This window comes from Festucalex cinctus, chromosome 20 (genome assembly GCF_051991245.1).
Source record: "Festucalex cinctus isolate MCC-2025b chromosome 20, RoL_Fcin_1.0, whole genome shotgun sequence".
Lineage (NCBI taxonomy): Eukaryota > Metazoa > Chordata > Actinopteri > Syngnathiformes > Syngnathidae > Festucalex > Festucalex cinctus.
Genome location: NC_135430.1, coordinates 7,421,541 through 7,433,658, shown reverse-complemented (window position 1 = coordinate 7,433,658; position 12,118 = coordinate 7,421,541). Strand labels below are relative to the sequence as shown.

The 12,118-nt window shown below is 40.2% G+C and overlaps 1 protein-coding gene across 4 annotated transcripts in view; it reads left to right on the top strand.

Annotated features, from left to right (window-relative positions):
• The window catches only part of tmem108 (transmembrane protein 108), a 28,833-nt gene that overhangs the window by 346 nt on the left and 16,369 nt on the right, over positions 1-12,118 (top strand). The window contains exons 2-3 of one of the 4 annotated variants that reach the window (XM_077508844.1): positions 322-402; positions 1,844-2,249. The gene's annotated coding sequence lies outside the window, so the exon portion shown is untranslated. Of the gene's footprint in view, positions 1-321; positions 2,250-8,957; positions 8,977-12,118 lie in introns of those variants that run through there. The other 3 variants (XM_077508843.1, XM_077508842.1, XM_077508845.1) reach the window with 3 other exon arrangements.

The window sequence follows — 12,118 nt, the reverse complement described above, 5'->3', positions numbered from 1 at the left end:
TTGGTCCTCTGGGCCCGTATTGTCATTCTGGCTGCTTTACTAGTGTGCAGTAAACACCAGATTGTGTTTACTAAAAGTGGGAAGTAACAAATTACGAATACTTTTGTTACTGCACTTAGGTATACTTTTATATATCTTATACTTATACAATACTTGAGGCTGGTTACATTTTAAGCCTGTTTTTGCAACAACAATGTGCAAAAACAATATCTAATGCAAGATCTATTAAAAGTTTAATATAAAGTTGTACTTGATAAAAGAAGCTAAAGTGCCTGAATTTGCATAAAGTTGATTGTTTATTTCATCACCTCCCACCCCTAGTTTGAATGATCAAATGAATCCTCCACCTTGGATCGACATCGCCACCGCCGGTCCACATTCAGTGACTTTTATTGAACAAAGGTAGCAAAATGAACACAAACAACCTGTTGCTTTTTCCACAACTGACACCATCACTCAACACTAGTGTTAATTTTATCCGCCATTTTAAAATTTAGTCTCACTTTTAGTCCAGTTTCTATCACGCTTGTTAGTTTTTGGAACGCCATAGCCGTTGGCTTTTTGTTTTGTTTTTTTGTTTTTTTTACAAAATCATATAATTTTCATCTCGTTTCTGTTCTTGAACTAAAATGTCCATAGATTTTACTCCAGTTTTTATTAAGTGAAGTACATTTTCGTCTCGTCTTCATTAGTCAACAAAAATGCATACTAATTTAGTCACAGTTATTGTTTATTAATGAGGATTTTAGTCTAGTTTCAGTCCGGTGAAAAATGTGCGTTGACGAAATTATTTCTGTTTACTTTTCGCTGACGAAATTAACACTACTAAACACCATCATGGCTAATGTTAGCCATTCTCTGACTTCCACGTCCCTCAACAGGCCAGGCCTCATACACACACACATGCATTCAACACCACAAATACTAAAGTGTAGATTTATACCTGCACTGCACATGTGTACAGTTTAATTTGTGTTGACTTTCCCCTATTGAAATGAAATTCAACTAATGCATTCTAGCCAAAAAAAAAAAAAAAAGTAGTGGGGTTTCCCAGTGTGTTTGTAATAGGGATGTAACGATATCCAAACATCACGATACGATATCACGAAAGGAAGCTCACACATGCAATAATTATCACGATATTGTGGGGAGGGTTGGCGATAATTAAAAAAGATCACAATATTGTAAAATAAAAAATGAGCTCATACCCCCAAAAAAGCGCACAATATTTTGCTTTTGTGCATAACAGCAATGCATATAAACCACCTACAATCTCTAATAACATTTAATATTGAGGCGCTTACTTGTTAATGACTCGGTTGTCGGTTCACAGGCATATTACGTTCCCCTTCATCTGACAATTAGTGTAGGTTTTAAACATAGAAGGGCCAAAACATTCCAAATAAAAATTATATTGCACTAAAAAAAACAAAAACAAAAAACTAGCCACCAGAGGGTGCTAGAACTGCACAAATGGAAATCAACCTGACTTTTTTTTTAAACAAATGTCTTGCTTTTAAATATCGTGAACATGACGACGACGATATCACGATATTGCCCTTATAGTTACATCCCTAGTTTATAATGGACGTTAATTATATACGGTTTTTGCTATTCGCGTCTGATTCAACACTTATACCCCGCCCACTTATATCCCGGCCCATGTTGGCTTTTAATTGATCTAGGGGGTGCTTGCTGTCACCCCCAAGCATGCGCTTAGTTGGCGGCTCCGCGATAACCAGCGTCCCTTCTGCCGTGTCGCCGCCGCAACTCCAGCGACTGCAGCAATCCTCCCCCCCCAGCGTCCCTCATTAACATTCTTTCCCCGTCTTCATGCCTCTAGGTCCTCCCTCACACTCCGGTGGGTGGCACCGGTGCGACCAAACCCCGACGGACGGCCCGCTCGGAGGCGGAGAGAGATAGAGAGAGAGAGAGAGCTGCGTCACAGGCGGGGAGCAGAGTTCCGCCACCGGCCAAGGAAGGGGGGGGGTCCGACCAGGGGGTCCTCAGTCTCAGTCAGCTGGCACCGCCTTGCGCATCACAGCCCCGGCGGCCGGAGCGTTGGACACCGAGCAAGCGCCTCTTCTTCTCCTCCTCCCCCGTCCGGAGCTGGGTGCATGCGCGCGACACTTCCCAAGCCAGCCAGGACCGGACCATGTGCGCCTCGACGTGGTGAAGTGCGACTCGCCCCCCCTGCCCGCTAGCGCAAGCGGGGCTCGGATAACGCCAACGCTACCGCGCCGTCATAGGTGAGTGGAGCGCTGTTTATTTACTGCCGCGCGTATCGATCACGTGTATCGATTTTTGTCGGCTCGATATCACGCGACTGCATCATTTTCAACACGTTAGCCAGACTCTTCATTCATGCCCATTATGATGTGACGTTCAATTAAATCTGTCCCAAAGAGTTAGCTGAATGGACTTTTGGGGCGGCTGTTTGCCTCGTTCAGGCATGCAGAGACAGACGGTAATAAAGACAAAGATTGGGGGCGCGGAAGGATGACTTGAAAATATACAGCCTGATTAGTGCAGTAGGAGTGGTGTAGTAATACTAGTGTAAATACTACTAAACTGTAACAAAAATATGTGTGGTACATTATAAGCAAGCCTGCTTGTTTCATATCTTGTTTTCCGTTTTTATTCCTCCGAGGGCAATGTTCCCAACCTTTATTGAGCGATCACATATATTTTACATAAAAATAAAAAAAATAGCGGCATGCAACCAAACAAAATGTCTCAAAAAGTGGATGTACAAGCTCATTATTCTTCCACCTAGTGGTGTGTTTAATTATTTTTTTGCTTGTCATCACATGTAGCTGGCATAAATACGTGAACAAAGTTACGTGATTTGTTGTCCATTTTCTTATAGCGCCGGGTGAGCTGGAGTAGATGCCAGCTGTCGTTTGGGTACACCCTTGACTGGTCACCAGTCAATGGCAGGGCAAATATAAACAAACACGTATGCCACAGAAAGGCAAATTTGGAGTTATGAGCAAGCTTCAGATAAGAGGTGAAGCAAGGGTGAGGGAAGTAGGGGACTGTGATGCCCTGGCATGCGGGCAAGGAGAGCCACTGAAGGGTTTACAATCGTTGAAGTGGAACTAGAGTTGCACTTCGATGTTGTTTGCATTCACCGTGGCATGAGGTGTTTATTTTTGTCCCAGTTTTAACTCTTTTACTGCCGCAAGTTATACCGTATTTTTCACACTATAAGGCGCACCTAAAAGCCTTCAATTTTTCCAAAAGCTGACAATGCGCCTTATAATCCAGTGTGCCTTATATATGGATTGGAACATTGAGACGCAACAGGTTTTGCTGTCAAGACGCTATCGTTGACCCTACACGATCGATGACGCGCATGCGCAGAAGATCCCGCCATCTTGGATCGCTAACTAATACTAATACTTTACCTTAGAGAAAATAATAAAACAGCTGTTTATTCATTTTGGGAGTGAATGGAGTTGTCAGAAAGCTGGTTTGTAATCTATTAATAAAGTTTGACTGACCTATCTGACTGTTTTGTTGACATTCCCTTTAGCGCAGCACCACCTAATGGATGGATAACGTAACCCCAGCCTCTACTGTAGCGCCTTATATATGAAACATTGTTAAAATAAGTCATTCATTGAAGGTGCGCCTTATAGTGCGGTGCGCCTTATATATGGAAAATGATTGCCCATATGTCATACATTGAAGGTGCGCCTTATAATGAGGTGCGCCTTATAGTGCAGAAAATGCGGTGTGTGTGTGTGTGTGTGTATATATATATATATATATATATAAAAAAAGTTTAATATGACAAAGGCTTTGATCATTTACGTCATCCTTGAAAACGTTCTATTTCATCAGATTTCATCATGTTTCATTGTAATTTCATACCCCAGCAGTCCATTGAAAAGAGATCCAATGCTGCCAACTGCTGGTTAGTGAGTGTTTTTGATTCCATAACCCATTGACCAGGCAGCGGTGCACTTAGACATTGCACTGCCCATTGCTTTTAAAAAACCCAAACAAAACGTAGTTGACATCATTTCACATTTATGGCCGCATACATCATTTTACTAATCGTTATTTAACGTTTTTGGCGGTCAAAGAGTTGAGCTCCCTCGCGGATAAATGAAAAAGTATTCCGAAAGCAGGAAAGCCGTCAATCTTGTCCGTCACTTCGGATAATCGCACAAACTCTGTTAAAGCCAAACGCAGAACACCAAACAGTCCATTGTGGTTGTTTTTCAAGTCCCGATTCAACCTGTTGGCCAGACCTCGCCGTTGTGGCCGGAATGTTTGCTGCCCCCCCGACCCGCCGCGCTCCCTCTCACCTCCAGCCTCCATTGTTCTGTTGGACAATCCCTCCACCCTCCACCCCCCACCGCCAGTAGTGCTGTGTGTGCGGTGGGGGTGTCAGCGGGTGCAATGACATCTGGAGCGGACATCGTCCTCAGGGCGAGCCCGCCATGTTGGGGTGGGTATTGGCAAGCTTAGCAACAAAATGGACACAGCTAATGAGTGCAATTGTTTGTTTTTATCGTCAAATTGAAGCAGCCAACATGACACTTTTTGCCACCCTTGCATGTATAATGGACTGCAGTATGTTGTCATGATAAAATGTATTAAATTATTAAATTAGAATTACCTACCTTTTAACCAAAACATAACATGTCATTTTATTTGCATTTTGAATGGGGAAAAAAAACGCATGCATCTCCAAATGATTTTTTTCTTTTTCTTCATATTCTTCATATTTTGTTCTTTCCTAAGGAAAATAAAACAATCTATATCTCATTTGCTCCCAATAATGTGTAAATACGTTTTATTTAAATATATATTTTTTTTTAATTATTTTATTTATTTTTTTTAAACTGATGAAAGAAGATACTTTAATCTTTCTTTTGATAGGCTCCATGTTTTTATAGCAATATAACACAATATTCTGTGGGCCTTGCAAAATCAGACAAAATCCAGTGAAACAGCCGGGAGTGAACGGGATTGCTTCTGTGAAAATGGCTGGGAGTGAAGGAGTTAAGTGGTAATGAGTTAAATATTTTTTAACTTATTACCCAAAGCACAACAAAAACATGTTTTCATGTTTCGTTTTTCTCAGGCCAGCGGCAATATGCTTTGATGCTTTTGTGCTTTGACGTATCAACGATTATGCGTTTTTATCGTTATCGTTGCCGGCAAACGATTGTCTGGTCTTTTATCGAGACGTTTTGCGTCCCATTAAAAAGTTCCAAAGTATCTCCACAGTTTCTCCTCATTGGCCGACCTGACGTCCATGTTAGGAAGAACTAACGGGCATCGTTAGCCTCTTATCAGCAGTCCGGAAAAAGTCTGAAAAACGCCCGGAAACTATCAGCTGTCCCATCCCGCCTGGACAAACCGAACACAGGAAACGGTGGATGGGGCAGGAGTTGGGGGTGGTTCAGCGCTGATGGGAAAGTATTAAGGAATATGGCTGCGAAAGATTTTAATAGCTAACTTAGCTGGTAGAGGGTGGTACACGGTGAGGTGGAATGCAGCCCCCGCCGTGGACTTTGCGCCGATCTCCCGGCTGACAAAACAAGCAAAGGCTGAGCAGGATCCAAACAGGATCTCGCAGGGAGCAAAGCCCACCCGTGGCATTTCGTTCACGCTCTTTGAGCACAAACCCTTAAATGCTTTCGGGAACATTTTACCTCATCCCTACGTGGAATGATTTGTCACTCAAGGCCAAATTAAAAAATTTACTTCTTATTTTTTTGATGATAACTTGGATTTTCATATTCAGTTTTTTTTTAAAAACACTTTTACCGCCCAAAACGTTTAATAACGATTACTAAAATCACGATGTATGCCGCCACAAACGTTAAATGACGTTTTTTTTTGTTTTTTTTTAAATCAATGGGTAGTGCAACATCTTAAGTGCAGCGCTGCCTGGTCAATGGGTTGTGGAATCAAAAACACCCACTAACTATGGCCAGCAGATGACAGCGTTGTATCTCTTTTCTATGGGATGCCGGTGTATGGAATTACAATGAAACATGACGGAATCTGATGAAATTGACACTTTTCAAGGATGACGGGAATGATCAAAGCCTTTGTCACATTAAACCTAATTCACAGAGCATCACTAAACATAAAATATTAGTGTCAGAGTCATTGTTGTGGAGAAAATGTATCTTTTCACAAAAAGATTGTTTTCTCATCTTTTCAATTTTCGCTCAATGTCTCTCAGTTTTCAAATGGTGATTACTAAAGAACGGAATAAGGTAGAAACATATTTTTTTTTCTAATGAACGAATGGAATGCGATCTTTCATGTGGTACCTTGTATATGTAGTCATAGCACACAATATTCTGTTTGCCTTGAAAGATGAGTGAAAATGGTCAAAATTGGCTGGCACTGTGGGGCTTTTTATTTATTTATTATTATTTTTTATTTTTTTATTTTTATTTTTGATAACGTGTGGCAATATAAGACTTAAGGCAAGCTGTTAATGTTACAATTGATAAAAAAAACAAGAAAAAAAACCCTTTAAATTATTTACTTTCCTGAAAAGTCGAACAATAACTGCTCCATTTTTCCTTTTAAAAATAAATAAATAAATAAATAACTATATATATATATATATATATATATATATATATATATATATATATATATATATATATATATATATATATATATATATATATATATATATAAATAATCAGAATAAGAATCATCAAGGATTCTCGTTCATAAAAAAAGAGTACAATTTACCAATGTCACAACTTCCTAAAAAGAAGGGAAACTATTGACGTTGCCCTTTCTTAAAAAGAAAAGATTTTCCTCCAAAATATATTCATCTGACTTGTTTTGTCTGCTGGATGTGGTTGGTTGCTGCACCATTGGGCCCCAGTGCACATGGACTCGAACCGTTGAACAACTTGTACGTAGTTTATAAGTAATTGTGCAACTGTAGTCGTCAACAAATGTGGGCCAAGAGACTAGATGTACAGTAAGGCACGTCAAATTCTGGTTTGGGGTATATTTAGGGTCTACAATATTAATATATAGACAACTATAGTCATTTTGGTATGGGTGCATTTATCACAAATGTTTACTAATTGCCATATATTGACTGTAAAAGTGAACAGCTGTAGCTTATTCGTAATTCCGCTATGTAGTAAACAAATGTGAGCCCAAGGACTATGGGAGTACAATGGCTATTCTTTAATTTGTCGAGTAGGTCTTATTGTCTCGTGTCACACGTTTAGTCTTGAAATGGAGGCCACAGGAAGAGTCGACGACAGCAGAAGAGGAAACGCGCCGGTAATGAATAACTCGACGTTCTAATGATTACTCATGGGGGGGGGTTGTCAGGCGGGTGCACCGGGAGATAAGCGCGAGGGTGACCGTCTGATCATGAGGGCGACGTGATTACCAATGGGGGGAATTCCTGGCATTCTTTTGCTGCAGCCGTACCACTGCGATGTGTGCCCCCACCCGCTGACGCACACCCCCAGGTGCCACCGGGGGCAAAAGGACCCATTTGGTTGATCTAATTAATCCACCGCGACGGTGTTGTGTAAGATCTTTTTTTTTTTTTTGCTCCAGAGATCATGAGTACAGTTAACTCTTGAAAATGTTCACCGATTCCTTGCCCATGTCGGGATTAGCCTCCTTGTCTCACATGACATTTAGCGTTCCACCAACAGGAAGTCCAAATATGGACACGTTCTCCCTACAAGGCAAACAGAGCAGCACTTCCATCTTTATTTTGGTACTCTGAAAATTAAGCATTACAGTGCAACAGCTTATTTGATAACGGTGTATAAAAGAAGATAAACCTTTAATTGAAACCTTTTCTGCTGATAAGCTAACTCTAGCGTGCTAGCTGAGGTTGCTCAGTGTCATAGCTTAAAACGCAACCCATGAGAAATGTGAATTATAAAAGAAAAGAATATCAAATACTGTAAACTATTTGGTGTTTTAAGAGTGGGTGTCTAATATTTGGAAGATAAAGCTTTAATTGACACCTTTTCTGCTAATAAGCTAACGCTAGCCTACTAGCCGAGGTTGCTTGGTGTCATAGTGTAAAACCCAACCGCTGAGAAATGTGAATTATAAAGAAGAAAATATCAAATCAACTGTTTTAAGTGTTTTTTTAAGAGTTGGTGTCTAATATTTGTGATTTAAAACGTTGACACCTTTTCTTCTGATAATCTAACGATAGCGTGCTACCTGAGGTTGCTCAGTGTCGTAGTGTAAAATCCAACCGCTGAGAAATGTGAATTATAGAAGAAAAGAATATCAAATCAACTGTTTTAAGTGTGTTTTAAGAGTGGATGTCTAATATTTGCGATTTCCAGCTTTAATTGACACCATTTCTTCTAATAAGCAAACGCTAGCATGCTAGCTGAGGTTGTGTTAGCGACTTAAGTAAAATCTGCTCTAGAGTAGCTTCAATCATCAAAAATTGTAGGTTTAAATGATATTAATGAAGAGTGGGTGTTTATAATTTGGGAAATGAAGCCTTGATTCACATCTTATTTGTATTAAGCTAACATTAGCTTGTGGCTTAAAAATTTGCCCCTGAAGAGATGAAATATAGAACCAAAGAAAATTGTGTAAATGAAGGTTCTTATTGATTTGAAGAGTGGGGATTCATAACTGGAAAATGAAGCCTTGATTTACAGTTAAGTTCTGGACTAATTTATGGGAGCAAAACGAAGGCGCTGCTTTGGTGGTGTTTGTACTTTTAAGAGGTCCAGTAACGGTCTTCAGCTCCTCAAGTTGCACTAGTACCTGCAGTAAGTTTTAGTGGTGGTCTGTGTGAGGTGTCGTCCTCCGTGTGGGCATTCCCAGGACACGGTGGCCTCTTCTTAAAGCGGCACACATGAGCGCCTCTAATGGGATTATAAGAGGACCTGCTGGCGAGAGGTGAAGGAGTCCTCCTCTGTGTGGTGGCTGGGGGGTTGGGGCGCATGTTACCCCCGACTGTGAAGTGATGAGGTGAGAGTGCGGGCGTCCACATAATGACTACGGTCTCACCTAGGATGAGGATTAACATCAACCTCCTTAGCTTGTTGGGGATGTGCGTGGGGAGTGGGACAGGGGGGACTCTCTCTTGTTTCCTTGGCAACTTGTTCCGTGTGGATAATTTTCGTTAGAGCTTTGATGGATTCCCAAAGCGTTGAAATCAAACGTTGTCTTGGTGCCAGCTTGATCTGATAGAAGCTGCAGATTAAAAGTGCTGCCACATGCTTTGTGATTGAGGACCACCTCCACACTGGGGAGCTGTGAGGATGCAACTCCTGTCCGTGTTGTCGTTGAGCTGGATGGAGGCTATCCACACGGCTTAGTCATAAATTATGTCGTCTTTTTTTTTTTTTTTTTTTTTTTGCACCCACTCTTCAATCACACCACAATGTTTTATTCTGTGATTCAACTCATGAGGGTTGATTATACACAAACACAGGTAGCCGCTGCTAATATTAGCTTGACAACGCAAAATATGTCAACCAATGCTTCAATTTTAAAAACCTTCATTAGAAACCCTTTATTATGCAGATTTTTTTATTTATTTCAAGGTTTTCAGGGACAGCTTTGACGCTAACATATGTAATGACCTCAACTAGCAAGCTAATGTTATTGACATCACGTAAATTTACACACCAACCAACCTTCGCTAACAACCTGTGTTTAGAAATGGGGCTGGATATTGATTCAGATTTCCAGAATCGATTTGATTCACAAGGGCCCGATTCGATTCAGTTGAGGAATTCATGCAGCACATATTTTAGACAGTCAAAAGTAGCAATGCTGCAAAGAGTAGAAACTTTTTGCTCTAATTTAATGCAAGAGTAAAAATATGAATATTTACATTAGGAATTGAATCCATTGCAGTTACATGAATCTGTTTTATTTACCAGGGCCTTATAAAAACAATAAATGATCATTTAAACCAGAGTACAGGCTGTGTAAATAAAGTGAAGGGGGGGGGGGTCAATATATCGATACATGGTTTTATGTATCGATATTGGGATATGAAAAGGTGTATAGATACGATATTGATATATCGATATTTTAAACCCAGCCCTATTTTTTATTTTTTTTTTAATTTAAAAACGAAATACAATATTATTTTTATTTTTTATTCTTAGTTATTGTTCTATCATTCCGGTTTCGCAGATGTGGCTTTTATGATGTAGCAACCTCAGCTACCGTGCTACTGCTAATGTTATCTTTTCAACAAGAAAGATGTAAATAATGCCCACCCTCCCTTAACACCCTACATTTGTATATATCTTTATGTATTTTTCCTTTTTTGTTTTATCATTGAAGTTTTTCAGGGATAGATCTTACGCTAACTAGCATATCAACCTAGCTTGCGGAAGTTATCTCATGGACAGAAAAGGTGTAAATCAAGGCCTCATTTTCCAACATTAGTTATCCACCCTTCATTAACTTGTGTTTTATGTAATTAACAATTCCATAATTCAAGTTCTCAGAGACAGATTTGACCGTAACAAATTTAGAAACCTCCTAGCTAGCACGCTAATGTTAGATTATGGAAGAAAAATATATAAATGAAGGCTTCTTTTCCCAACTAATCACAGTACACCAACTCTTCTAATACAACACATATTTATGTATATTTCAACCTTTTTTGTTTTATAGTTGAAATTTCACAGGGGTGAGCTGCTGATTTTGCGCTAATACGTAGCAACTTCAGCTATTGTGCGAATGTCAGATTGTACTCGTAATATCCTGGCACATTTTGGGGCAAAAATAATGTTACATATATATATATATATATATATATATATATATATATATATATATACATATGTGTGTGTGTGTATGTATATATATATATATATATATTATTATTATTATTATTTTTTTTCTCCTGGCAATTAACACTTTTTTTTTTTTTTTTGTAGACTCGTGCTGCATTTGAGACTGCTGGGAATTTGGAATTCTCTATGTGGGCTCCCAATTAGAGCGCACTCACGGTTTATTACAGACTCTGGAAGGTGTGAAACAATCTTCATTAATGTAGATTAAAAAGCCGTTCAGGGCCATCGAGCTGGCTGGGAATGATGTCGGTCGGGGGGGTAATCTTCGTACAGTATACACTTTCCATTGCGGTGCTGATGCTGCGTCACCATGGCGACAGCAGCGTCATCCGGGCTTGCACGGAGGAGGGGGGGTTTACGAGGATGCTGCACACGAAAGACAGAGATGTCTGGCTTTTTGACGGGGAACAGACTTGGAGATCTTTCCGTCATGGCGTCCATCATGTCATCTTTGTAATATATAACCAAAATATTACAAACAGCAACAAATATATTGTTCAGTGAATCTGCCGGAACAGAACGTTTAGTACTTTTAGGCTACATGTATACAGCATCATAAACAAGTGAAATAAGCTGAAGTTTAAGTCATTATGTTGACTTTTGCTAGTCTGGTGTTAAATATTTGAGTTTGGAGGTTTAAGTTGGGTGGTTAAGTCGCATTTTTGAATCCATAGGAAGGATTCAGATGTACCTAATGACCGTTTTTGGTACATAGTGTTTATATACAGTATCAAAAATAAGTGATAGATACCTGGTGGAGTACATTGGCGTCACATATTACCGAGCTTTTCTTTATTGATGTTAAATTGGAATCTTCTTCTGCCTAATGAAGTGGCAAGTATGTTGAAACTTACAGTTTGTGGTGTGTATGATCATGACTGTATGTTTTCAAACAAACAAAAAGAGAGAGAGGGAGGGAGGGAGAGATCTGCTGTTGCACTTCTTTCCCCACCTCCTCCAGGGCATCTTATGCACCTTTCACTAATAATAGATCTCGCCACTCATCTTTTTTGTCTCGACGCCGCACACGCACACGCACACGCACACACCGAGACACCTGCCGCCATCTTTGAGTTCCTCACGGGGCCCCTCGAGCTTGACATTTAACCGTGACGTTCATAAACAAGGCCGCCGCTTTTCAGATCGACCTTGGTTTTTGTCTCGCTTTTTTATCCCGCCGGGCGTCCCCGCTGAACGGCGCGCGGTGACACTAAGTGGATGCTCGCTCTCTGGAGGTGGACGGTGCGAAAAAACGCAGATGACGAGAGAGCTCAGACTCACCACAAATTTGG